The sequence below is a fragment of the Pangasianodon hypophthalmus genome, chromosome 1, assembly GCF_027358585.1.
Source record: "Pangasianodon hypophthalmus isolate fPanHyp1 chromosome 1, fPanHyp1.pri, whole genome shotgun sequence".
NCBI lineage: Eukaryota > Metazoa > Chordata > Actinopteri > Siluriformes > Pangasiidae > Pangasianodon > Pangasianodon hypophthalmus.
In genome coordinates, this window is record NC_069710.1 from 17,506,651 (window position 1) to 17,534,069 (window position 27,419).

Sequence of the window (27,419 nt, forward strand, 5' to 3'; positions counted from 1 at the left end):
CAGATGTCCAATGAGCTTATTCGAGGAGAAGGCTCTAATGCATATTGGGGTTTAAAATGGAGATTGCTGTTAAGCACACAAAAAAAGCACAACCTTATGAACTGATGTTCATGCACGCTGCAGGTAGCAACAGCCTCCCTCTGATCCCTGTGCCTTTACACACACTCGAGGGGCAGTTACACACTATTGGGTTATATCTATAGTTGCTACAACTGCTGTGCATATTTTTAGGAAACTGTTGACATTAATACTTAACACATATTAAGTAAAACCCTGTTTCATTTGTTGGTTTCGTATCACTAAAAAAAACAGGAAATTGTAATTTTGCACTAAAAGTTTTGGGTGTACACTGACTTATGTCTGTGTATGTGGTTTTGATTTATTTATTTATTTACTGCCACAATACTACATGTGAACGTGGACACAGACAGTCGCCTTGATATCGTGCTGTAAAATTTGTTGATGCTGTGCGTTCTCTATTCTTTGTAGTGAAAACCTATAATTAAAACTCTAAAAATAGAACTAAAACAAAGACAGCCAACATCTAATAGCACATCATTATGGCTAAATTTTCAGAAAGCAAGTTTAAGTTCTTGAACATTATATATGCTCATAATACATATTTCTCTTGTGCCATTCAGGAAAACATTTTCTGTGGTCTTAGCACAGACAGAAGAAGCTCTGGCTAAGGGTGCTGCAACACACTGAGCCTTTGGATTCCATCACAATGGAACAGAGACACGTCATTGTCTTTGTGTCACTATTTCAGAGCTGACCTTGCTCCTGGTCCACAGAGCATGGAAAACCTCATTTTATACAAGGGGCCTGATTACCATCTGGAGGCATGCTGAGTATAGGGTCAAGGCATTTAAAACAGAGAAAAGAGGGGTGCCTATGGAGGAAGGGTAAGGTCATGGAAACAAGTTCTACAGGGCATGGTACTGGCATGGAGGAAGAGCCTTAACTCCCAAATCACAAATTAGAATTATTTACTGAGAACACACTCTAATAATGAAAATGTACATATACAGGAGAAGCATGAGCATGTAAATTTAGATAATGTATTCATTCTGCAGACTTGGGACAAAAAAAAGAGCATGCAACAAGTACACTGATAAACAAGGCCAGAATGATGAGACACCTCTGTTCCAACAATAAAACATTTAAAGTAGGACCACACAATTTACTATTTATGATTGCTGTTACAATAACAAAAGCCTCCAACATACAAACCCAGTAACAATTTAAAACATAGCAGCAAAAACACATAATTTCTACAATTACTCTTTTCATACAATGTCATAGATATAAATTATGCAATATACACTTTGTAGGTTTAAATTCGAGATATAAGAGCTCTTACAGCTATCATGTCACCCAAAATGCATTTTATAGTATTATCTTATTGCCAATGCCTCCACCAGCACCAAGGCTAGTACTTCTTGTTACTAATTTTTATGCCAGAAATACCCTTAAAATACATTTCAAACACTAAGTAGGCTATTTAAGAAAAACTATTTCAGACATTTCACCTTGCTGAGATCTTGACTCTGTCTGAATCAATTCCAAAATCTGGCTACAATGATATTTCCATATAAATACCAACAGTCAGCAACTCGTTCTCACGATATCACGCTAACAAGAATCTCGGATGTACGCACAGACAAACAACCCCACAACATAATGCCTCCACCATCTCGTAGCAGAGGCATAAAAAAAAAAAATTTTTTACAAATTTTCAGCCTTTAAGAGTGCCTTTGACAAAAGAAGAACGCATTGAAATCATTCTCATGGCTGGACCAGGAAGCTGTTGCAAGGTTACGGTGGAATTTAACAGGAAACATGGCAAGCATATCGGACAACACTGTTGCCAAATTTATTAACAAATTCAAAAAAGACTGGAAGGGTTGCGGACCAACCGAGAAGTGGACGTCCACGAACATCCACTGACGAAGACACGACCGACGTGGTGCTGGCATACATTGTCCCCTATGTATGGAGACTTCTGGGACCTTGTATAATACAAAAATAATCATGATAGCTGAATGGCTGAACAGCTGAAATAAGAGTAAGACTAAGTTATTGCTTGCAAACTTGCACTTCTCCATAAGCATATCCAAACAGCTACTTGTTGCTGTGCAGTTTTAATCTGACAGTGTGAGACCACTGGCTGCCGTCTACAAAATCTCTATAAATGAATAATCTCTCTAGCCACTGTACAGTTTACTGTACTGGACAGGCACATGTACAAGCTGGAAGACATTTAATATTCTTTAGGCAATGTAACCTCCTCCTTAAATCTTCAGTTGTTTTTGAAATGACACAAGACCTTAGACCAGAGGTTAATTTTAAAAGTTAATTTAGCTGCTTGAACAAACACAGAGGATGATGGCAGTATGTCCTATCTTTGCAGGAAATGGTTTTTAACCTAGCCAATGAGCACAGTATATTCTTGTTATGAACCTGCTAAAAGATTCTTCAAATTTTCTTTAACAGCAACTGTTTGTTTTTTTAGGCACTTATCAGATTTGAGATTAGTGTCAAACAGTGGATACTTACAAAAAACAAAGAAGATGACAGAGCCTTCACTGATTAAAAGACCTGTATCTTGCCACCTCAGAAGTGTTAACTAAGGGTAGCCTTAAAGATATCCTAAACATCTTACCAGTCTAAAACAGGGATGTAAATGAATGTTTATAAAATACTGCTACTGCTTAATGTTTATTTCAGCACTGGATACTTCATATGGAATCTCCTTCTAACTGAGAGGCTAAGGGAAAGCACTAAAATGCAATTAAAAAAAAAAAAAAAACAGTGGTTAAAACAAAAAAGGTAAAGCTGCTGTGTAGTAAATTTAAACAAGGCTGTGCCCCTGGCTGGAATCCCAACCACAGAGCCTCCATTAAATCATTATTTAATTACATTATTTAGATTAAATTATATCATTATTTAATCCAGACCTGTAAATTGCATGATCACAGTGAATTCTCTATCCCTAAATGGAAGGCTGGAGTTTAAAAGCAGCATAGCATTCATCCATAGCTAAAAATGCACCAATATCATCACTCCACTGATGGTCCAGGCCCTGTAGACTCTTTCAAGCAGGGTAGTGCCAGAGTTTGGCACTTTATAATTTACTGACTACTCAATAAATCTGCATGCCATTCATATGCATTGTATACTCATAGTCAAGCAAATGCAGATGGAAAATGTGGCTTAAAAAGTGAATGGCAGATTTGGAATTTGACCTACTAATGTCACATTCATTACAAATCACAACATCTCAGAATAGGATGGGATGCAAGTCAAATGCATTGGTTTTGACATATTTGTATTTATTAAGACAACATTTATGGGTAGACAGCAGCAGCAGCTCAGTGTAGAAAAATCTTTGCTGTTGCCTAGCTACCAGTGGTCCAGGTAGTCAGCAGAATAATGTATGTACAGACCAGGTGTTTTTTTTTTTGTTTTTTGTTTTTAAAAAGAAAGAAAGAAAGAAGAAACACACACATATGATGTTAACAGATACAACAGCACTGCTGAACAGGTAGATCCAGTTTGTTTGTTTATAATTAATAATGCCAGCTCCCATGGCTTTTTTCATGGCATGAAACAGTTTAAAATGTAAAAAAAAAAAAAAAAAAAAAAAAGGAAAATTTAAGTTTTTTTTAAAGGTCCTAGAGGTGTTCACAGTTCATTAAAATATCCCTCAAGGAGACTGGACTTTGGCATAAGGGGCATAAGGGAGGATCTTCACCAGTTAACAAAAATTTGTACACGAGTCTGGAGTGGCTTATTTGGCAACGAGTGTAGATGATATGATCCCAGTGATTAGACAAGTAGAAACAACGTTATCTACCAACAACTTGATTTCATACAGTTTATTTGTACTACATTGGTATCAAACGCTCTGCCATTTTTTTGAAGACATAAGAGTATATAATAGGTTTGAGGTCTGAATAGGGTGGAATATGGCATTTTTTGAGCTTTGAAGATGAGGCCTCCTTAGCAGCAGAATCTGCTTCCTCATTCCCTGGAATTCCACAATGCCATGATAGCCAACGAAAAATAATTTTAAAATTCTGTGCCTCACAAGGCCACAGTTAAAATTTCCACAAAAGCTGGGTGTTCATTTTTGAGGGATGTCAGAGTTTGAAGACATGATTTTGAGCCTGTTATAATTAGGAAATTTCACTGTTAAGAAGTTTTAATACGATCCAGTGCCAAAATAATAGCGTTGGATTTATTGCAGAAGTGTGTCTGACCTAGTACATTTAGATCAACTTTTATATTTTCTAGATGGGGCTTAATCCTACCCTGGGTATTACCTACCCTGAAGTCTGTTAGATAAGCAGTTATCAATAAAAGTAGGCAGCAGTCCTCTGAAACCAAGTTAATGCAAATCCTTTAAAATACCGTACTTCCAAGTTGCTTTCTCAAAATCAAAGAAAACAGTAATCATGTGTTCCTTTCTTATAAAAGCATCACGTGTATAACTCTCACAGCTGATGAGGTGATCTACAGTGCTTCTTCCTTTTCTAAACCCACACTGAGCATTACATATACAATGATTGGACTCTAACATCCGTACACGGCATTCATTAACCATTCTCTCCATAGTTTTACATAAACAACTTGTCAGAGCTATGGGATGATAACTGGAAGGTTCACAATGATCTTTCCCTGCTTTTGGAAAGGGAATGATTTCCACTTCTTCCCAAGAAGAAGGAAGTCCTGATATCCAAATTGAGTTAAACATTTTTAAATGCAAGCACAAAGTAGTATGAGGTAAATTCTTTAAAAACTGATAGTGAATGGTATCTGGACAAACAGCTGTATCCTGTGATTTGTTCATGGCTCTCCAGTAATTCCATGACAAAAGGTTGGTTATACGATTCCAAATGATCAGGAAAAAAGTTAAGACCTTTCTTTTCTTCTGTAGCCTGAATTGTTTGAAAAGCAGGAAGGCAATTTTCAGTCGATGAATCTCTTTTCCCAAAAGTTTCTGCAGGGATATTAGAAATTTCTTATTTTGTGGTTAATATTTTAATAAACCACATCGGGCATTCTTTTGATGTAGCCATATGTTGTTCTTCACAATTACAGCACTTGGATGGCTTCTGACAGCTTTCTTTGTCATGATCCTCCTCGCCACAATTACAACACATACTCTTATTCTTACAGTTGTTTGAGCCATGTCCCTACCTCTGACAATTAAAGCATCTCAAAGAGTTGAGAATAAATAAGTTCACATGAACGCTCATACCCAATAGTGATTCTTTCTGGTGGATGAGGTTTATTGAAGGTAATAACGTACATGCCAGTTTTAATATTTCTGTCTTCTCTTTTAATTGTTATTCTCTTCATGTGCATGACTTCTTGAGCAATCTCATCTTCGTCTACATCATCTAAATCTCTGGTTCTGATCACTCCTTTGTGATAATTAAGAGTACAGTCTGTGTCCAAATCTAAAAGTCGCTTCTTGGATGTATGTTTGGCAGCCACGTTTAAAGTGTTTTGCTTCATCATCTCTACTCCCCACCCACCTCGGAGTCCAACAAGGGGATGCACAGAGCCGTGTATATCCGGAAGATTATGCACCAGGGATAGAGGTATAGTATACTCGAGCAACTCGAGCACTCGACTGACCCTTAGCCATCATATTCTCGGTTGATTGGAATGGGCCTTTCCAACTGCCCCAATAGAGCCAGAGCACCACACTAAAAAGATGGAAGCTGCAGCAAACCACATTTCTCAGGGTCGCAACTCACGGCAAACAAGTCACCCTACGCATCTTGCAAACAGCAAAGATTTCTAAGTACCTATTAGACAACAGATTCCTTGCAAGCAGGCCTTGTGCTGTACCCAGTCATTTAGTTTGTGTGGACAGAACCAAGCGTTGGGCAAATGCTATTACCTTTTTGCTGTCAGCCATCCAGTATTTAATTGAATGATATAATAGAACATTTTGTGACCAAAGATTTTTGTGGTAGTATTTATAGACAGCTTAGCAATAAGCCTACTGTACTCTTTACCTTAGTTATGTTGGTCAAGCCATAAACCTTTATCAAATGACTTATATTTGTTGACATTATTATCAGCATGCAAACACTAACATTTGCAACCAGTGCAGCCATATGGGAACACACACTCAATTACTCACATACACACAAGTGTGCAAGTGGTCTGGGTCGAAGTGTATGTCAGAGCATGGGAATCTCTGGCCAGAGATCTCCCCTTGCCAGTGAGTCATGGGAACAAGAGCAGACACTACAGTTAGCTGTGCTCCTGAGTCATAGGTCAGATCACACAAAACAACAAAATGGAAAATGAATGGAGCATGCCACATGTTCTCTTCCATATATTATGGCTGCAATTTATATAACCCTGTAAAGGATTAGGAAGAATGTATTTGATATGACAATGGAAAGCATGATATAGTTAGTATACAACAAATAAGTGCATGGATGTTAACACAAAAAACACGTAAAGCAAGAACCTAATCAACACACCACACACACAAAACAAATGCACACAAACCCACATTTAGTACTCACAGAGAGTTGGCTTGACGTCTGTGATGTTCCCCACTTTTGGGAGAGAAAAGCCCAGAGCCAGCTAATCTGCAGAGGAAAACCAGCAGCCTGTTAGTCTTGGCCTACAACACTGAGAGTTATTTTAAGGGTTTGTCATTACTGCAGTCCTACAGGACTGGAAGCACAAAGGGCCAGGCAGCACAGAAAACGTAACACTTGACTCATGGATTATGTGGACCTAATTACACAGGAGTGCTAAAAGGAATTTCTGGCCCCCTGAAATCTTCATACACTTGGCTCCTTACTTCATACCATTTGCCTTACTACAAACTACACCTACGAAGGAATATTTCAGACCATATTAAAGAAATACTTTCACCAAGCACTTTATTAGGAATACTGTACTAATGCTGGGTAAGGCCTCCCTTGGCTCTCAGAACAGCCTCAGTTCTTCGTAGCATGGATTCCACAAGATATTGGAAACATTCTTTTGAGACTCTGGTCCATGTTGACATGATTGCATCACACAATTCCTGCAAATTTTTCAGGTGTACTTTCATGCTACGAATTTCCTGTTCTACCACATCCCAAAGGTGTTCTATTGGATTCAGATCTGGTGGCTGGGAAGGCCACTGAAGGACACTGAACTCACTGTCATGCTCACGAAACCAGTTTGAGATGGCTTTTGCTTTGTGACATGGTGCATTATCATGCTGGAAGTAACTATTCGAAGATGGGTAAATTGTGGCCATGAAGGGATGCACATGGTCAGCAACAATACTCAAATAGGCTGTGCCATTCAAGCGATGATTGGTACTAACGGGCCCAAAGTGTGCCAAGAAAACATTCCCCACACCATTACACCACCTCCACCAGCCTGGACTGTTGACACAAGGCAAGTTGGGTCCATGGACTCATGCTGTGTGCCTCAGCAGAAATCCAGATTCATCAGACCAGGCTACATTTTTCCAGTCTTGTCAAAACTGTCCGGTTTTGGTGAGCCTGTGCCCACTGCAGAATTGGAATATGGTCTTCTGCTGTTGTAACCCATTCGCCTCAAGGTTCGATGTGTTTTGCATTCTGAGATGCTTTTCTGCTCACCACAACTGTTCAGAGTGGTTATCTGAGTTACTGTAGCCTTTCTGTCAGCTCAAACCAGTCTGACCATTCCATTTCCAATGACAAACATGTGTCCACAACAGTCTGAATTGCTCTCTAGATGATTCAATGACTTGGAGAATTGTACTTTTCAACAGAGACCTCTTTAGAGCTTCAGTAACCGGTCATCCTGATTGCTGCTTATTAACGGAACATGAGGATGCTCTGTATACAGGTGCCTTTGAGAGCGTCTTCAGGTTGATAATGATCTTTTGAGTCACCACATTCACCTCCAGTCTCAGAAGAGTCCAGAAAAGACATGCTGGAACAGGTTTGGACTCAGTCGCTTAGATCCATAATGCTCTGGCATACAAAAACATTCTAGACAATCATGTGCCTCCGACTTTGTGGCAATATTTTGGGGAAGGGCCACATATGGGGTCATGACCAGGCATCCACATACCTTTGGCAATATAATGTATTTGCCAGTACCAAATCAATGCAAGACAAAGCTCAGTCAGAGAGCGCAAGTTAATCCGCTGTGACAGCTTCCAATAGCCCACAACTGGCCTAACCATTTGTTATATATGTTTCCTCCACTACCACTGATGGTTCCCACATTGTGCAGGATTTAACAACAAGACCATGGCCTTGCTTGTGTCCACAAGATGGCTACCAAGACCTTGGTTCCCACTGCTGCTTTCACAAATTGTCAGAACACTTAGGTGGTTTCCAGCAGAAGCAGATCTTCTGACCCAAGTGGACTGTGAGATTTGGCACCTTCAGCCAGCTTGCCCATGTCTGTGGATCTGGCCCTTCAGACTCAATCGCCAACTGATGACTGTGATCTAGCAGTCCAGAGAATTATTCTGAACATAAGAGACCCAAGCACACAGGCCTTGTATGCTTTTAAGCGAAAGCTGCTCACCTCATACGCTGGACCCGGATTCCCTGGATTCTGACTTTTCTCCACTGTTAAACAGTGGAAAGTCACCATGATATGCCACTCTAAGAGGTCTGTGCTGCTGCTATTTGAGCATTACCTGTGTGCCTTCCAATGATGCAAGAGTAGCTGGTAATCTCACTTACGTGGGGCACCCAAAAGAAGATGGGTTCCGTTTTGAGTCTGGTTCCTCTCAAGGTTTCTTCCTCACATTGTCTTGGTAATCACTGAGAGACTGTCTGAAAATTGCACTGAACTGTGGAGTTCTCCACTGCTAGGCTAATGGATAAAGGGGATGCTATAACAGCAGAGATGAAAGCAGCTGCAGCTTCTTTCGTCGTGTCATCTCCAGTTCATTATGCATTTCGTTAGCAGAACACACGATTGAAATGTTTGAAGCAGCCCATACAGGTACACTAGATAGGATATTCAGCAGAAGACTGACATAATAAAGGTGTGTGACACCTTGATGTATGAAATATGACCACAACTGGTCACTGGAGGCCCATTCAAAATGCCAGGTGTAAACTGCTGTGTGTTTCAGCTGCCCACTTGTGGTCAGATCACTTGAGGCAGATGTTAATACCAGGTGTGCACAGGGCCTAAATATTCCTTTAAAGGGCTTTAGATGAATAATTGGGAACACCAGTCTCACACTGCCCAAAATTTCAAAAAGATATGACTTCGTATAGTAAAGTAAAAAATTAACTTTAAGTGGATTTCTGCTTTACAATCAAATAAATCAATCAAGATAGTAACATTTCATTACTGAATCTTCATACTCAGCACCATTAACAGGTAAAGGATAACAGCAGCACACTCGTCTCCTTGGAAACCTGTTGTGCTAATGTGGGCTTCTGCTTAAATGCACAGAATACAGCATGCAGTAGTGGAGATGCTAGCAGGTGTGTGTATGCTTGTGTGGGGGAGCTACAGCACGCCTACTTGTGCTTCAATTCTCTTCCTCACGAGAGAGCCAGCAGTCACGATTCTCAGCCCACTCAGACAGAAAAACTTCCCATCTCATTTCATATGGAGGCTTTAATGTGTTTGCTCTAGCAGTGCTGGTTTGTCTGTGGAGGCAAACTGTGTGCAACATTTCACACCTTACCACGAAGACTGGCTGCTCACGAATCTGAAACAATGAATGGTTGAGTGACTCATCTTGAATCTGTGGTTACATTCGGCCAACAGATCTGTGTGGGTGATATCTGTTACAACTCTAGACAAATATACAGAGAGACATATTAAATACTACTTGTTAACTTCTGGTTTAGTTTGCACCATCTTGAGTGTTTGAGCTCCAGTTTTAAAATCCACTAGAGCATACTTGTATCAATATTAGTTGGATGCTCAAGTATTTTGAAATCTTTTAAAATGTATTAAAAAAATGTTTCCTGGCATGATCATTTTTTTGCTGTTTTCACATGGCCCTGCGGGTGAAATTGTGTTTTTTCTCCTCTTTTGTTTTAAGAACAAGAAAGTGAAGAGTAGGATAAGCAGATGGTCAGTTGGCCAAGAAAAGCAACCATTTATACATGAGTGTGTATTAAAGGCTTTCTTCATTTAAAAAAAAAAAAAAAAAAAAAAATCATATGTGCAAATGCTTAAAATATGAGGGCTACAGCCAACAACATAAATATCTGCCTTGTATCTTATGCTAGCACACTAACTAATTGCAGAGGTTTCTGACGACTGTTCTGTGTGGTCTGATGAATCACAGACATTGATGTTTCACAAATGACACAATTGCAATGCTTTCTCCAGCATCATTCCTAAACTCTGAGACCTCACACAAACATAACTGGTGTTATTACTTTCAGTCTAGCAGAAGATATGTGAGAATAGATTGAGACGCCCATTAAAATGGCATGATAAAATGCATAAAAGGCACATTAGTGATCAGCTGTAGAAGGCTGTGTAACCAAAACATGTATTGTCAGGTCACACATGTAAACCATATTTGAGAGTAGCACTTCATTTTACTGATGAAGAAACCAGCAGAGCAACCGCCTGCCCATAGACTGCTGTCCCAATGACACAGCCATGAGATAATTACTCTAAGACTGAAAGATGCATATGCCCCTTAGGAAATGAGTATGTGCCACCAGGTGTGCATAACAACTGACAGCTGTGCAAATGTACTTAAGAACCCTATTTTTGGTCAGCAGCTGTGCATAGCCATATTAGATCACAGTTTAGAGCTACAATTCGCCAACATTGATGGCCACAATTGATTTTTTTCAGTTCACTGAATTTTCATTTCACTGATACGTTGTTCATTGAAGAATCACTCAGCCTGCTGGGGTTGATAGGACAGCATGAGAGCAAGTGGCATCATTTACAAAATGGCAAAAATAAGACTGCCAGATTATGCAGAACCATAGGGCATGAACCCAACTCTTCAGTGAATGTCAACGGTGAAGACAAAAAAATATCAGCAATATAATAAAATAATAAAAATATTAGAATTACCTAACTACCAGTCTACCAGTGTAAAAAGCTGAAGAAAGATATATCTATTGAAGGAGGAGCACAAAAGCCTTCATAAACAGTAGTACTTGGAGAAATAGCTCATTAAACAAAGGCCTAAGCCATATTTAGTGCAAAAGTGTGCTGTCTAAAAAAATAGTTTGTGGCTGTTTGATATTTGGAGATATTGCATGTTGAAATCCTTGTGACATAATCACGAAAAAAAAAAAAAAAAACGGCACAAACCATTTTTTGGCATAACTCAGCAAAAACAAATGTGAGAAGCTTTATTTATTTTATTTATTTAATGGTTATATTTTGTATATGTGAACAATTTCACAAAGGTTCACAAATGTTCACTTTGACATGTCAATGGCCAAACTTTCCAAGTGCTTGAATTTCTTTAAACCAATTCTGGTTCTCTTTAGCACAAGATAAAGTGCCAATTATCGCCTACTTAAAACAATAGCAAGCCAGAAAATCATACAAGCGCTATGTTGACACTTATCTGAATAAATATTTTCTACAGCTTTGCATAACTACAGAAAGCTAAGCATTCCATGTAGACAAACTCTGTTTATATTAAAAGTATAAGAATCATTCTTTGTGAATTACATCAAACAAACTTCAGCAGCTAGAAAACAGAATTCTTACATGACACAAATTTTTGGTCTACTAAAGAGAAACAAACTAAACTCCAATGTGTTTATGCCCTCACATTATGTTGCCTCTCCTTCAACAGTGAGAGAAAGTGACAGAATGAACAGTAATCTCAGTTAAACTCTCATTGCAGATGATGTGTGACAGCCCAGTCACTGAGAAAAATGAGCAAAATACACAATTGTGTGCATGTCATTTCTGTTTGCAACAGTGTCCCTAATTTTCATTTGACTCAAATTATCAGGGATTTGTGGGGTGGGCTTGAGAAAAAGAACCTTCAACCATCTCCATCAACAATAATTCCCAAATTTTCCCAGAATATAGTAAGTTTAATTTAATTACTTTTCTTGGACAAATTATTACTGATAGTCATATATTAAGTTAAGACTCCACGACACGACAGAGAAATTGTTGGAATAATCCATATTTTGATTTAGATAACAGCTAGAGTAACGATAACAGCATGGATGTTGGTAATATCTCGTGGGAGTATTTAGTTGGGCGTTAAATAAATAAAGTGTTTAACAAGGAGAGCATGTTAATTTGGCTTTATCTGACTACTGGCATTAAATGAGTGCTGTGATCAAGCCCAAGTCTGCACGTGATATTGGTCACAGCTGCCTAATTCCTGAAACAATCCATCACATAATTATTTACTGTAGCACGGTTTTAATGGTATGTTTAGTTAATCTCTTAAGGGCTTCCGTTGTACAGAAACTGTCAGTACAGTACTTAACTATGGGTTTTAAAAATGTCACATCTACAACATACAAATGTCACATACATTTTCCTATGTAATGCGTATACCACAAAAAAAGCTTTCTGAGTTCAACCAATTCTTTCTCACACATCTCATACAAGTCTGCAAGGTCATTTGCATAATGCTCACTGATGCTAAGCTTGTGCATGGTTTAAACACACCAGACATGAAAGCAGGCTGCATTTAATGCTACTGTGACACTACGACAACAACTATTTTTACTAGTGACGCATCGAAATTGATATTGGGTCAATACTGTGGTCATTTACAAAAAAAAAAAAAAAAAAAAACCTCAGACACCAACACCCTATACCACTTGATACTATGTGACATAAGCCCAGAGTACATCTCTGTGCTAATGACAGATGGCACAAAATGACACTGATCTTGTTTCATGAGTAATGATGACAATCAAAACTGCAAACTCGGATCTGTGAGAATATCAAGAGGAGGTACTACAGCATCTTTCTACAACACAGAGATCTTTATACTACTTAAACAGTATCTTTAATAGAGAGCACGAGGGTGGCTGAGCATGCAAAGCAGTATCGGTGACCGTGGTCATTAAAAACGGAAGGGACAGCATTTCAGTTCTGCACCACTTCACTCACTCGCCATGGTCTATACTTTGCATGTGAGTCAAGGTGCAATTCACAGCACCTTGAGTTCAGCTTTAACGAGCACACTCACTGATGCTGCTCTGCATGCTCAGGTCAGCCAACCTTACACACTGTATTAAAGATACTGTCTAAACATCATAACATCTTAAGCAAACTCAGCATAAGGTGCACATAGCTAGCGGCACACAGCAGCAACCACCACAAACAGAGAGAAATAAAATGTTCCATGATGCCCGTGATTGCTTAAAACTAAGTAGATTTGGCTTTCGACAAGTAAAAAAAAAAAAAAATTTATTCATTTTTGTGTACATGGTCTGAGAAAACTTTTATTGATGCACCTCTTTAAAAGCATTACCTAGCAACTTATGTACTTATTAGTGGTCACCTAATTAATTAGACCTTACTCTAGCTACCTAGCTAAAAATAGTGTAGAGAACAAAATTACTACTCCTGGTCATTTCCTTGTTTTTTTTTTTTTTTTTTTTTTTTTTTTTTTTTTTAAATCCATTCAGTGTTCTCCATTCATTTTGTTATCTAATCTGTGTATTCTGTTCTCCAGTTTGTTGGCACAAACCATAGAGTGTTAGCAGACCAGCTACATACCACAACAGGGGATAAAAATCAGACGGGTCAGACAAGCAAAAGAAAAATAAAAACCTGAAATATAAAATACAGACAAACTCACCAACACCTCCCCTTTTTTCCCCACTAGCTGGCTATTATGAGTTCTCCAACTCAACTACTTCTTAATTGGGTAATGATAGAAACTGCACAGTGAGAATAAATCAGCTATCATTCACCAGCTTCCCACCAAACTAGAGAACAAACAAATGACTTATACACTATATTACCAAAAGTATTCGGTCACCTGCCTTGACTCACATATGAACTTAAGTGCCATCCCATTCCTAACCCATAGGGTTCAATATGATGTCGTTCCACCTTTTGCAGCTATTACAGCTTCAACTCTTCTGGGAAGGCTGTCCACAAGGTTGAGGAGTGTGTTTATAGGAATTTTTGACCATTCTTCCAAAAGCGCATTGGTGAGGTCACACACTGATGTTGGTCGAGAAGGCCTGGCTCTCAGTCTCCGCTCTAATTCATCCCAAAGGTGTTCTATCAGGTTCAGGTCAGGACTCTGTGCAGGCCAGTCAAGTTCATCCACACCAGACTCTGTCATCCATGTCTTTATGGACCTTGCTTTGTGCACTGGTGCACAGTCATGTTGGAAGAGGAAGGGGCCCGCCCCAAACTGTTCCCACAAGGTTGGGAGCATGGAATTGTCCAAAATGTTTTGGTATCCTGAAGCATTCAAAGTTCCTTTCACTAGAACTAAGGGGCCAAGCCCAACTCCTGAAAAACAACCCTACACCATAATTCCTCCTCCACCAAATTTCACACTCGGCACAATGCAGTCCGAAATGTACCGTTCTCCTGGCAACCTCCAAACCCAGACTCGTCCATCAGATTGCCAGATGGAAAAGCGTGATTCATCACTCCAGAGAACGCGTCTCCACTGCTCTAGAGTCCAGTGGCGGCGTGCTTTACATCACTGCATCCGACGCTTTGCATTGCACTTGGTGATGTGTGGCTTGGATGCAGCTGCTCGGCCATGGAAACCCATTCCATGAAGCTCTCTGCGTACTGTACTTGGGCTAATCTGAAGGTCACATGAAGTTTGGAGCTCTGTAGCAATTGACTGTGAAGAAAGTCGACGACCTCTTTGCACTATGTGCTTCAGCATCCGCTGGCCCCTCTCCGTCAGTTTACGTGGCCTACCACTTCGTGGCTGAGTTGCTGTTGTTCCCAAACTCTTCCATTTTGTTATGATAAAGCTGACAGTTGACTGTGGAATATTTAGGAGCGAGGAAATTTCACGACTGGATTTGTTGCACAGGTGGCATCCTATGACAGTTCCACGCTGGAATTCACTGAGCTCCTGAGAGCGGCCCATTCTTTCACAAATGTTTGTAAAAACAGTCTGCATGCCTAAGTGCTTGATTTTATACACCTGTGGCCAGGCCAAGTGATTAGGACACCTGATTCTGATCATTTGGATGGGTGACCGAATACTTTTGGTAATATAGTGTATGTTCAGCAAGAACAAAAAAAAAAAGAAAAAGAAAAAAAAAAAGTAGATCTCTTATATTATATTATATTATGAGACTCTTTCACTCACTCACTCCCCTTTGCTTTATTTGTATTCTGTCTCTTGTGACTGGCTGCACCTCCTGCCAATTACAGTGTAGTCTGACTTCTTTCATGCTTAAAGTTGGGGGATGATGATGTTTGATGTATCTGAGCTGGCATTTGATACAAATTCCCCTGCAATATGGACCAGACATCTCTTACAGAGTGCTGCCTGCGAATCACGATTGCAGCACGGCAGCTTAAGAACATCATATTATACAGTATTTTCTAACCTGAATCAATCATGATTTTTAATATCAAATGCACTGTAGCTGTAACCAAATGCCTACGGCCATCATAGGTGCAGAGCAATCACCTATAGACCTACACATTTAACCTCTTCCTGTATTCGAACTGTTTCACTTCCATTACATTCTGGTTTAAAAGAAGACTCAATTCTTCATTTGAACAGTGAATTTACAAAATATTTTCAACTGTCTTGTAAAAAAGTTCACAAGCAAAAATGCACCAAGTCGCTGCTTTCTTTCATATGATATAATATAATATAATAACAGATACTCTTTTTGAGTGGGTTACTTGAATCATTTTTCAAAAAGGTGTCTTTATTTTTACTCAAATACTGGGTACTTTAGTTTATACAGCACTTGGACAGTCACTTTAGACTTCTGCCAAATGAAAAACATGCACACCAAAATTCACACAAATGTCTGATTTAAAAAATCCACAAGGTCACATCAGTATGAAATTGGTCAATAAGATGCAGTTAATACACACCTATACATGGTGATGAGGGATTTTAACCCTGAAAAAATGGACATAACACCTGACTCTCAAGACGGATCTGAAGTATCAGCTCCTTTTATAATTTCCCCCCCAAACAGCAGCTAAATCTTTCTCATCTCTTGGCCATATCACTGATGCACAACGGGAAGTGGCATGTCTTCATCATGAATAAATAACTCTCCTAATGTGTTCACATGCTTATATAATTGTCTGATACATGTGCATGAGTATTAAAACGCTGCTGAAGTGAAAGGAACCGAGCTAGCTAACTGGCTCGAGCATTTCATGAATTAATTAAAGCTAACTTCAGTATGAAGCAGTTTCCGTAAAACACCGTTAGCTGCTGCTGTCTGTAGCTAAAACGAGCACCAAATGGATCCTCCGATAAACATCTCGAGCTGTTTGAATCAAAACAGTTCATTAAAACTTGGTGTGACTTAATTATCGCTGACTTGTTGCCTCGATTAAACTTCCCATTAAAGATTAGCTAGCTAGCTATTTGACTGCTATATACCATGAAAAAAAACTTGCTCCGACGTACAGCACGACGTTAAACACAAGCACAGCCGTGTGTTCGTAGCTGTCTACGTGAGGACTTGTAGCTAGCGAGCTAACCGCCCAATGCAAGAGCAACAAGTTGCACCAAACAAGTCATGTTTGCAGTTAGCACATAGCTAAACAGCGGAACAACAAAGTTTGCGTCCTGAAGAAGCTCCGGAGAAGCTCAAAGATAAAGACCTCACCTGTGACAAACCTCTGCAGATGGATATGACACCTTACAGGCTGTGCGTGTTATGAACAGGAGAAAGAGCGACGAGTGGGGGGGAAAAAAAAAAGAAAAACAAAACGTGAAATTATGAGGAAAACTGCAGTTCCCGTACGCGGCGCTGCTCAATGGCCCCAGGAAAGCCTGATGACGTCACTTCACGCGCCATGTACGCCCTCCTGCAGCCTGACTGAAGTTTTTTCTCCTCACCTTTAAATGCCCTTATATGTGCATTACAATGCAGAAAGAGTGTCATGTTAAAGATGTTAAAGTTCACACACCGAACTACATGCTGCGGTTCTGTACGTTTAAGTGAAGCAATGTTCCTCTACAGCTCGGCTACAATGCTTTATATAATTCTGGTGGAAACACAGCACTTAAAATGAATGTATACTTACTGGCCAAGTGGCTGAAAAGGGGCGTGACTTTGGGAAACCCCGCACATAACTCATAACTGCTGCAGAATGTCGTAGTAAGCTAATGTTTACACAAACACAGTGTTATTATAAAGGTTCCTAGCAGAGCTGCTCATCGGTTAATATCTTTAACACAGCTGGCTTCTATCCAAGTGTCTAGTAAATGACCATTTTGATGTTTCATGGCAATATTTTTACTCTGCAGCTTCAATAGCCTGCTTTTCTATTACAGCTGCAAACACAGCTGGCTAATGCACATTATTCCAGACACCTCAGACCTGTTTATTGTCTTTCCATCCACACAAAATCCAAGTGAATCCTATCCTGTCAGTAACTGGGGTCCTGTATTCTGTATGGAACCATGCACAAACGACAACAACAACACTTTCATTTCAATCCCAAACTAAGCAACACAAAATACTTATTGATTATTATTATTATTATTATTATTATTATTATTATTATTATTATTACTACTACTACCTGACTGAATTGTTGAATTGTGTGAATTGCAAATAAGGAGCTCTTTTCTCTTGTTTTTAAGATGATAATAATCACATTTTTTTCTCTTACCTTAGAGAGATATTTATTATGGAATTGTGCAGTTAATTACTTATAATTGAGTATATTCCCTAGACTTTATAGACAGACAGATAAATAGACAGATAGATACTTTACTGATACTTTTTTATTAGATACTTTATCCGAGTGATTTCTGCATTTTATCTTCCTGTCATGTTCAGTAGTCTTGCTGAGTGTACTCATTGTATCTGACTAACATGATATGGTTGGAGCTGGAGATATCCACGATGGTCATCAATTTGGATGCCACTCTCCTCTCCCCAACATTTCTAAGCAATCTGCATTTCGACATGACAAAATTCCTGTTATGCTATTATATTCATTCATTCATTCATTCATTCTTCAGTAACCTGGCCCTGTCTATACCCTGGTCAGGGATGCAGTTACTGTTATATTGAGAAATGGAGAATGTTATATTGAACCCATGATCTTACTGCCATCTAGTGGTAACTTAGATATTCCTGTAATAATAATCTCAGGAAATAATAATAATAATAATAATAATAATAATAATAATAATAACAATAATAATAATAGTAACAGTCCTAAAACTGTTAAAAACTGATTGGTAAAACGGTTAGTAAGCAGTGTCAACAGGATGTTCCGATAAACACAAATTTCAGCAAACTCCTATGGTGCATTCAGAAAGTATTCAGACCCCTTCATTTTTTTCACATTTTTGTTATGTTGCAGCCTTATGCTAAATGATTTAAATTATTTTTCCCACGTCAATCTACACTCCATGCCCCATAATGACAAAGCAAGAACAAGAATTGTGAAAACTTATTTTATTTATTTTCAAATTTATTAAAAAGGAAAAACTGAAATCACATTGACATAAGTATTCAGACCCTTTACCATGACACTTAAAAATTAGCTCAGGTGCATCCCATGTCTCTGGATCATCTTTGAGATGTTTCTACACTTTGATTGGAGTCCACCTGTGGCAAATTCAACTGATTGGACATGATTTGGAAAGGCACACGCCTGTCTATATAGGGTCTAACAGCCAAATATGCATATTAGAGAAAAAAAAACACAAGCCATGAGGTCCAAACAACTGCCTGCAGGGGTCAGAGACAGGATTGTGGCGAGGCACTGGTCTGGGAAAGGCTACAAAAAAAACTCTGCTGCATTGAAGGTTCCCAGGAGCACAGTGGTCTCCATAATTCTTAAACGGAAGAAGTTTGGAACAACCAGGACTCTTCCTAGAGCTGGCCGCCCAGCCAAACTGAGCAATCAGTGGAGAAAGGCTTTGGTAAGAGAGTTGACCAAGAACCCAATGGTCACTTTGGTTGAGCTCCAGAGATCACGTGTGGAGATGGGAGAAACTTGCAAAAGATCAACCATCACTGCAACACTCCACTGATCTGAGCTTTATGGCAGACTGGCCAGACAGAAGTCTTCCCACTTGGAATTTGCAAAAAAGCACCTAAAGGACTCTCAGACTGTGAGAAACAAGATTTTCTGGTCTGATGAAATGAAGACTGAATTGTTTGGCCTCAATTCCAAGTGTCAGGTCTGGAGGAAACCAGTCACCGCTCAGTGCCTGCACAATACCATCCAAATGGTGAAGCCATTTGAAGGAAAGCTGAACACATCAAAATGGAGATATCCAGACCTCAGACTGGCCTGAAGGTTCACCTTCCAACAATGACCCTAAGCACACGGCCAAGACAACACAATAGTGGTTTAGGGACAACTCTGTGAATGTCCTTGAGTGGCCCAGTCAGAGCACAGTCAAACATATCTGGAGTGACCTGAAAATGGCTGCCCACCGACAGTCCCCATACAACCTGACAGAGCTTCAGAGGATCTGCAGAGAAGAATGGCAGAAAATCCCCAAAACCAGGTGTGTAAAACTTGTCTCATCTTTCCCAAAAAGACTTGAGACTGTAATTGCTTCCAAAGGTGCTTCAACTAAGTACTGAGTTAGGTGTCTGAATACTTATGTCAAGGTGATATTTCAGTTTTTTCTTTTCAATGAATTTGCAAAGTTATCACAAATCTGGCTTTTGCTTTGCCATTATGGGGTATGCCTCTGTGCGATGTGCTGGACAAACAAGTCCAATCCATGGAGGCCCTACCCAGCAACTTACAGGACTTAAAGGATCAGCTGCCAACATCTTGGTGCCAAATATCACAGAACACCTTCAGAGGTCTTCTGGAGTCCATTCCTCGAAGGGGCGGTGCTGTTTTGGTGGCACAAGGGGGACCTACACAATGTTAGGTAGGTGATTTTTTTTTTTTTTTTTTTTAAATAATTTATATTTATATATATATATATATATATATATATATATATATTTGTATTAGATTGATCAGAAATGCAGTCTAGACATTGTTAATGTTGCATATGACTATTTTACCTGGATGACTATTATAGCTAGAAGCAGCTGATTTTTAAAGGGATATCTACATAGGCATACAAAGGCCCATTTTCAGCAACCATCACTCCTGCGCTCCAAAGGTATATCATGTTAGCTAATCTAAACTAATAAGAAGTTATCATGTTAAAAGGCTAATTCCTCATTAGAAAACCCTTGTGCAATTATATTAGCACAGCTGAAAATTGTTTAAAATTGACAACTTTAATTCATTTGAAGCACTTTATAGTAACATAAGTGCAGTCGCTAATGATAAGTCATCACAGTCCCTTCCGTTAGTTACTATCTACAGACCCCCAGGACCGTACTCTGAATTTCTTAGTGAATTTACAGATTTCCTATCAAACCTAGTTGTTTCTGTCGACCGAGCGTTAATTGCCGGAGACTTTAACATTCATTTTAAGAATATAGGCAACCCGCTGAAGATAGCGTTTACGTCCATACTTGACTCATTGGGAGTCAGTGTGTTGTAGGATCCACACATAAAGCAGGTCATACGTTAGACTTAATATTATCTTTTGGAGTTAATATAACCGATATAGTGATAATCCCGCAGTCTGAGGCAATATCAGATCACAGTCTGATTTCGTTTTGTGTGTGTCACAGTAGCATCGTACACACAGAACCGCGCTACCGAATTAGCCGTACAATAACACCTGCGACCGCGCAGAGCTTTATTAATCACCTACCAGAATTATCCACTAGTATAGGTTCACCATCAGACCCTTTAGAACTCGAACAGGCGACTGAATTTTTAGAGTCGACATTCCGCTGTACCTTAGATAATGTAGCCCCACTTAGAAGAAAAACAATTAAAGATAAGAAATTCGCTCCGTGGTATATAGTGACCACACCCGCTCTCTAAAACAGAACGCCCGAAAGCTATAGCGTAAATGGCACCAGATCAAACTCCTAGCATTTAAAATAGCATGGAAAGACAGTATTTTAGCCTATAAAAAAAGCTCTAAGGCAAGCTAGGTCCACTTACTTATCAACGCTTATAGAAAATAATAAAAGTAATCCTAAATTCTTATTTAACACCATAGCAGAATTAACTAGGAATAAGACATCGACAGAAATTTTCACAATAACAGCATATAAAAGTAACGATTTCATGAAATTCTTTGATAGCAAAATTAAAAACATTAGGCAGAAGATACAGGCCCAAAGTCCAAATTATACAATAGACTGGGAGGATAGACTAACCATAGATCAGAGCTTAGAAAGTTTTACTCCTCTTGAAGAGAATGATTTAATCTCGCTCATCTCTTCTGCTAAATCATCAACCTGTCTATTAGATCCGGTACCAACAGTCACTCAGGTTTGTGACGGCAGAGTGACTGTATGCCTTACATATCAGGGATCTCTCACGTCTGTGTTTCCCCCTGGTTCTCCTTTTAGTTATGCTGTTATAGCTAGTCCTGCTGGAGTCCCCTGCACTCCTCATTAAGTTTTATCTCCACACGGTGACTGTGTACCTAACTACTTTCCTTCTCTTTCTGCCGAGCTACACTCCTAAGCTGCTGGTGATCCAGACCCCCCTACGCTCTGGACCAGATGAGCATCACTCCTGAGCTGCTGGTGATCCAGACACACACACCCCCCCCCCCCCCCCCCCCCCCCCCCTTCAGTCTGGACCTGTCCACTGGCAATGCTTCACACTGCCACGAAGACGCTTCACCTGTTTTCTATGGACTACACAGACGCACATTGTACACACGCGCGCACTACAGTGTAAACCCATATGAGGTTGGGTTCTGAGTCTGGCTCCTCTCAAGGTTTCTTCCTATCACCATCTCGGAGTTTTTCCTTGCCACCGTCACCCTGCTTGCTCATCAGAGACATCACACATACACTTCACTTTACTTTTGTTTGTGTAAAGCTGCTTTGAGACAATGACCTTTGTAAAAAAGCGCTATACAAATAAAATTTGTTGTAAATTGAATTGTTGTGCTGTTAAAGGAGGCAATAAAACTGGCCTTATTTAGGCTACTTATGTATCTGGTGTATCAGCATTTGTGGGTTTGATTATGGTCTCAAAATGGCCAGAAAGAAAGTGCAGGAACTTGTCGGTCTATTGTTGTTCTGACAGAAGAAGGTTATTCCATGCAAAAAACTGCCAAGAAATTGAAGATATCTTACAAAGGTGTGTACTACTCCTTTCACAGAACAGTGCAAACTGGCTCTAACAAGGATAGAAAAAGAAGTGGGAGGCCCCAGTGCACAACTGTGCAGGATGATAAATACATCAAAGTCTCTAGTTTGAGAAATGGCCACCTCAGAAGGTCCTCAGCTAGCAGCTTTATTAAGTAGTAGCCACAAAACACCAGCCTCATCTTCAACAGTGAAGAAGCAACTCCAGTATGCTGTCCTTTTAGGCAGAGTTTCAAAGAAAAAGCCATATCTGCAACTGGCCAATAAGCAGAAAAGGTTAAACTAGGCAAATGAATACAGACACTGGAGAAGGGATAATTGTTAAAAAAGTGTTATGGACCGGTGAATCAAAGTTTGAGGTGTTTGGATCACAGAGAAGAACATTTGTAAGATGAAGAACAAATGAAAAGATGCTGGAGGAGTGCTTGATGCCATCTGTCAAGCATAGTGGAGGAAATGTGATAGTCTGGCATGCTTTGGTGCTCATAGTGGGAATATCATGTTATAAAACTGAAAACTTTTGGGTTTGAGATCAAAAGATGAATATGAGATGATAGATCAGATTTTCAGCTTCCATTTCCTTTTAGTCATATCTAGATATGAAAAACAAATTGGAACATGGCACATTTGATGGCAGATCACCCAAGGTTTAGGTGAGCAAAGGTATTGGAACAGATAGTCTTAAATAGCACTTAATATTTTGTGTCATATCCCTTGCTTGTAATAACTGCATTAAGCCAGCGACCCACTGACATCACCAAACTGTTGTACCACAGTTTCGTTCAGTTGTTTGTTTTGGGGGATTTCTCCCTTCAGTCTCCTCTTCAGGAAGTGAAATGCTGCTCAATTGGGTTAAATTCTGCTGATTGACTTGGCCAGTCTAAAACCTTCCACTTTTTTCCCTGATGAAGTCTTTTGTTGTGTTGGCAGTGTGTTTTTGGTCATTGTCTTGCTGCATGATGAAGTTCTTTCCAATTAGATTGGATGCATTTCTTTGTAAATTGGCAGACAGAATTTTTTTATAGACTTCAGAATTCATTTTGCTGCTACCATCATGAGTTCCAAGCCCAGGCCATGACACTACCTCCACCATGCTTGACTGATGAGCTCTTATGTTTTGGATCATAAGCAGATCCATTCTTTCTGCACACTTTGGCCTTTCCGTCACTTTGGTAGAGGTTAATCTTGGTTTCAGAACTTTTGTGGCTTATGTTGTATTTCTTTGCAAATTCCCTTGTGGTCTTCTGATTCTTACTGCTGATGTGTGGTTTGCATCTTGTGATATGGCCTCTATATTTCTGCTCTTAATGTCTTCTTTGAAAAATGGATTGTGATCCCTTCGGCCCTAACCTGTTGTTGGTGATGTCACTGACTGTTGTTTTTGGGTTTTTCTTCACAGCTCTCACAATGTTTCTGACATCAACTGCTGTTATTTTCCTTGGCCGACCTATTCAGTGTCTGGCTATTAGTACACCAGTGGTATCTTTCTTTTTCAGGACATTCTAAATTGTTGTATTGGCTATGCCCAAGGCCCAAGGATTTTCCCTTTTGTTGGTTTATCCTTTTGAACAACAAATGCATTCTTCACAGGCAAAACCCAGGGTTCAAACCAAGAGTACACATTTGCGCTCTTAATTGTTTAAACAATCAATCTAACAGGGTACACCTATCAGTCACATGTTCCGATATTTCTGATCACTTGAAAAATTGGTTGGTTTGAATAAAAGTATTGTTCTAAGTTAACACATCTGGATGTAAATATTAGGAAATGAAAGCTGTAATTCTGATATATCATCTCATATTCTTAGACCCATTTCAGTGTGTAGCAAAAACAAAAGAATTGGCCTTGCCATTGGAGGGGACTGTACACCAAAAATGAAAAACTAAAACTCAGTCAGGCTGAATGGGGAGCATCTGTGAACTGTCATATTCAGGTCTCTCCACAGATGTTCAATAGGATTCTGGGCCACTCAAGGACATTCAGAGACTTGTCCTGAAGCCGCTCCAGTGTTGTCTTAGATGTACACTTCAGGGCACTGTCTTGATTAAAGGTTAAACTTTGCCCCAGTCTGAGGTCATGTAGAACAGACTATCTTCAAGAATGTTCCTGTATTTGGCTCCATTCATCCTTCTTTTCTTCCCCATTTCTGAAGCTCTTTTAGAGTGGTCTTTGTGTTCTTGGTCACTTCCCTGACCAAGGCCTTTGAAACTTGGTTACTGAGTTCGACCAGACGGCCAGCTCTGGGAAGAAACCTGGTGGTACCAAACTTCTTCCATTACACAGTGGTGGAGCCCACTGTGATTCTGGGATCATTCAAAGCTTTAGAAATTGTTTTATACCCTTGCCCAGATACAACACAGTATGATCACAGAAGTCTGCAGAGAGTTTGACTTAATGTCTTGGTTTCTGTTTAATCTATTTTAACACAATAAAATTAAATCTAAGTTAAATCTATAACACAAAAAAGTGCAAAAACTGAAGGAGTCTGAATACTTTTCAAACCCACTCATAGCAAGTAGAAAAAAAAAAACCTAATACACCAACTAGAGAGACTGCAGAAGAACAGATAGCATGAGCAAAAAAAAAAGAAAAAGGAGTAATTAAAATGCCTGTATATTAATAATGAATTTGTTTTTAAGAATGAATCTTCTATTTTTTTTTAGACCACATCAGTCATTGTGAACAAGCAATTAATACAATGTTGAAAATAGTTTTTAATTAGTAGGTAAATTAAACATTAGTTGTATGTTGATTGTAATGATTTTGTAGATTCCTATTTAAAACTGCTTGAATGAATTATCTATTAGCTAAAGCTATTTTCCAAACAACTTTAGCCAGATGTTTTGAGTGTTATCAACGTATGTGGATTTTCTGACCAGCAGATGGTGCTCTTACTCTTTTGCATGTCGTATTTTGTACGTTTTTTTTAAATGCTTATGCTGTGACAATTACTGTCAATAACTGAATACTTTAAAAAACTTGCAGTTATAAACTCTGATCATCCATGTGAGCGCAAGTAGGAGTTTGTGATCTGTACATTTTGTGCCTCCAATACTGCTGCTCTCCATGGTGCTGAAGTCACACCCTCTGGGAAACTTTAGCAGCCATGTTTTGGTCAGCCACACCCACCTCGTCAATGGCTAGGTTTACGTAACTAGATACACCTGGCTTTTACTGAAATAAGCACCCTAACATTATTCTCAACAGAACTCTACTGGAAGTGGAAAGGTGAGAGATTTTCATTCTTCCTCTCTCTTACAGAAAAAAAAACCTCTCTCAGTGTTTATCATTGTGTTCCTCTCTGTTTGTGAGTTTTGTGCTCTACTCTCACAATCACAAGCAAAGATCGCAAGACAGCCAAGTGGAACCTAGTTAAACATCATCTGACACTTGTACAACCTTGCTGCTGACTAGACAACCAGTCAGCTTGTTAACTGGAAGACTGAAGAAACTGGATACACAACACAGTGCTCTTTCCAGTGCAGTGAGAAAAAAATAAGTGGAAAATTCTGGTCTTCTTCTTCAATGTAAAGTTTTTTTTTTTTTTTTTTTTTTTTTTTTTGCGATGATCTGTATTGTAAAGTATAAGTGCTTTTAAAAAGAAATGTATAAAAATTTTATTCTGGGGCAGCACAGTGGCACAGTGGTTTCCTCCAGGTTCTCTTGTTTCCTCCCACCTCCCAATAAGCATGGTTGTTGGTGGATTAGCTGCTCTAAGTTGCCCCTACATGTTGAATGAATGTGGGAGTGTGTGTGTGTGTGTGTGCATGATGCCCTGTGATGGACTGGCATCCCAGTCAGCGTTCATTTCAGCCCAGTGTTCCCAGCATAGTCTCTAAATCCACTGCGACCCTGACCAGGATGAAGACGGTTAATGAAGATGAATGAATGAAAATTCTATCATTTCATCCCACTAAGAGTTATAACCTGGGTGAGGTTGTGGGGCTGTGCAGGTGAGTGGCCCCTTATGATTGGTCTGATATTACATCTCTGTGTCTCTGTTGGTTGGAAGGGGCTTCATGGGCTTTGACTGAACCGTGCCGTGTCTACTGGAGACCTGGTCAAAGAAAGAACTGGTGGCCACTTAGCACTTATAGTGGATGAATGGGACAAGAGTGTAGAAGTTAGGCAAGAATTTGTATTTGAGCTTAACTTGCTTCTCTATTATCAGATTCAGAGGGAGGCTTGCTGTGGAATTTCTCTGACCTTGCTTTTGGGTCTATCATTACCCATCTCTGTGTTCATGCTTTGCCTTTACAACTGTTCTAGAGTAAATTATTTAAATAGAATAGCATGGATCTTTTCCAACAATGGAAAGACAAAGTAGATCATTCAGTAGAAAAACACTGGAAATGAACTTTTTAAATGGAAATGGTATTGTGAAAGCTTCCTTTATGTAGATTGTTTTATTGAATCGTGTTGGAAGTGGAATATTTTTATTGTGTCATTTATTGTTATATTTTTATTGTGGACGTGGAAATGAATAATAATAATAATTGATAAATACCTTCACTGCTACATGAAGACAAACGCATACACACACAAGCATTAACACTAGGGTTAATGTGTTGTGGAAGCATACACATACTCCCTGCTGCACCGTGCTTCCACCTCTTTCTCGCTTGGCTGCTAGTCTTGAAGCTGATGCCAGGCATTGATAGCTGGCAGACTGTCAGTAATTCATGTTAATTGAGGGAAGTTTCCATCCCTGGCACCCAGTCAGCTGGCATGGCTGTCCCTCTGTCTACATGAGGCCCAGCAGCTCATTCAGTCGTATCCCAGTGCAAAGCATGACCAGCTTTCTTCTTTCATTGTTAATGTATGATCACACTCACTTATACCGATATAAAGTGTTAAAAATGGAAATATGTATAACAATTGTCTGTTCAGAAATAAAGACAGAAAACTAATGATCTATCAAATCAAATATATCATTCAAGTATCTAAAAAGGGAATGAAAATCTGAGATTAGATCATTAATTAAAAGAGAAAAGAAAACATTTTGGACGTTAAGACATAAAGTATTCTGTGAGCTGTGCCAGTCTTCCCAGAAGTACACTGATTGCATAAATCCTTTAGTGGACTGTTTA

General features: G+C 39.3%; 1 protein-coding gene across 3 annotated transcripts in view; it reads right to left on the reverse strand.

The window, feature by feature from the left end:
- Positions 1-17,105, reverse strand: part of ncalda (neurocalcin delta a) — a 44,073-nt gene extending 26,968 nt beyond the window's left edge. Inside the window, exons 1-2 of one of the 3 annotated variants that reach the window (XM_053234186.1) lie at positions 16,767-17,105; positions 6,545-6,623 (exon numbers count right to left, since the gene is read on the reverse strand). The gene's annotated coding sequence lies outside the window, so the exon portion shown is untranslated. The remainder of the gene's footprint in view (positions 1-6,544; positions 6,624-16,766) is intronic. The other 2 variants (XM_026926634.3, XM_026926636.3) reach the window with 2 other exon arrangements.
- Positions 17,106-27,419: the final 10,314 nt, after the last annotated feature.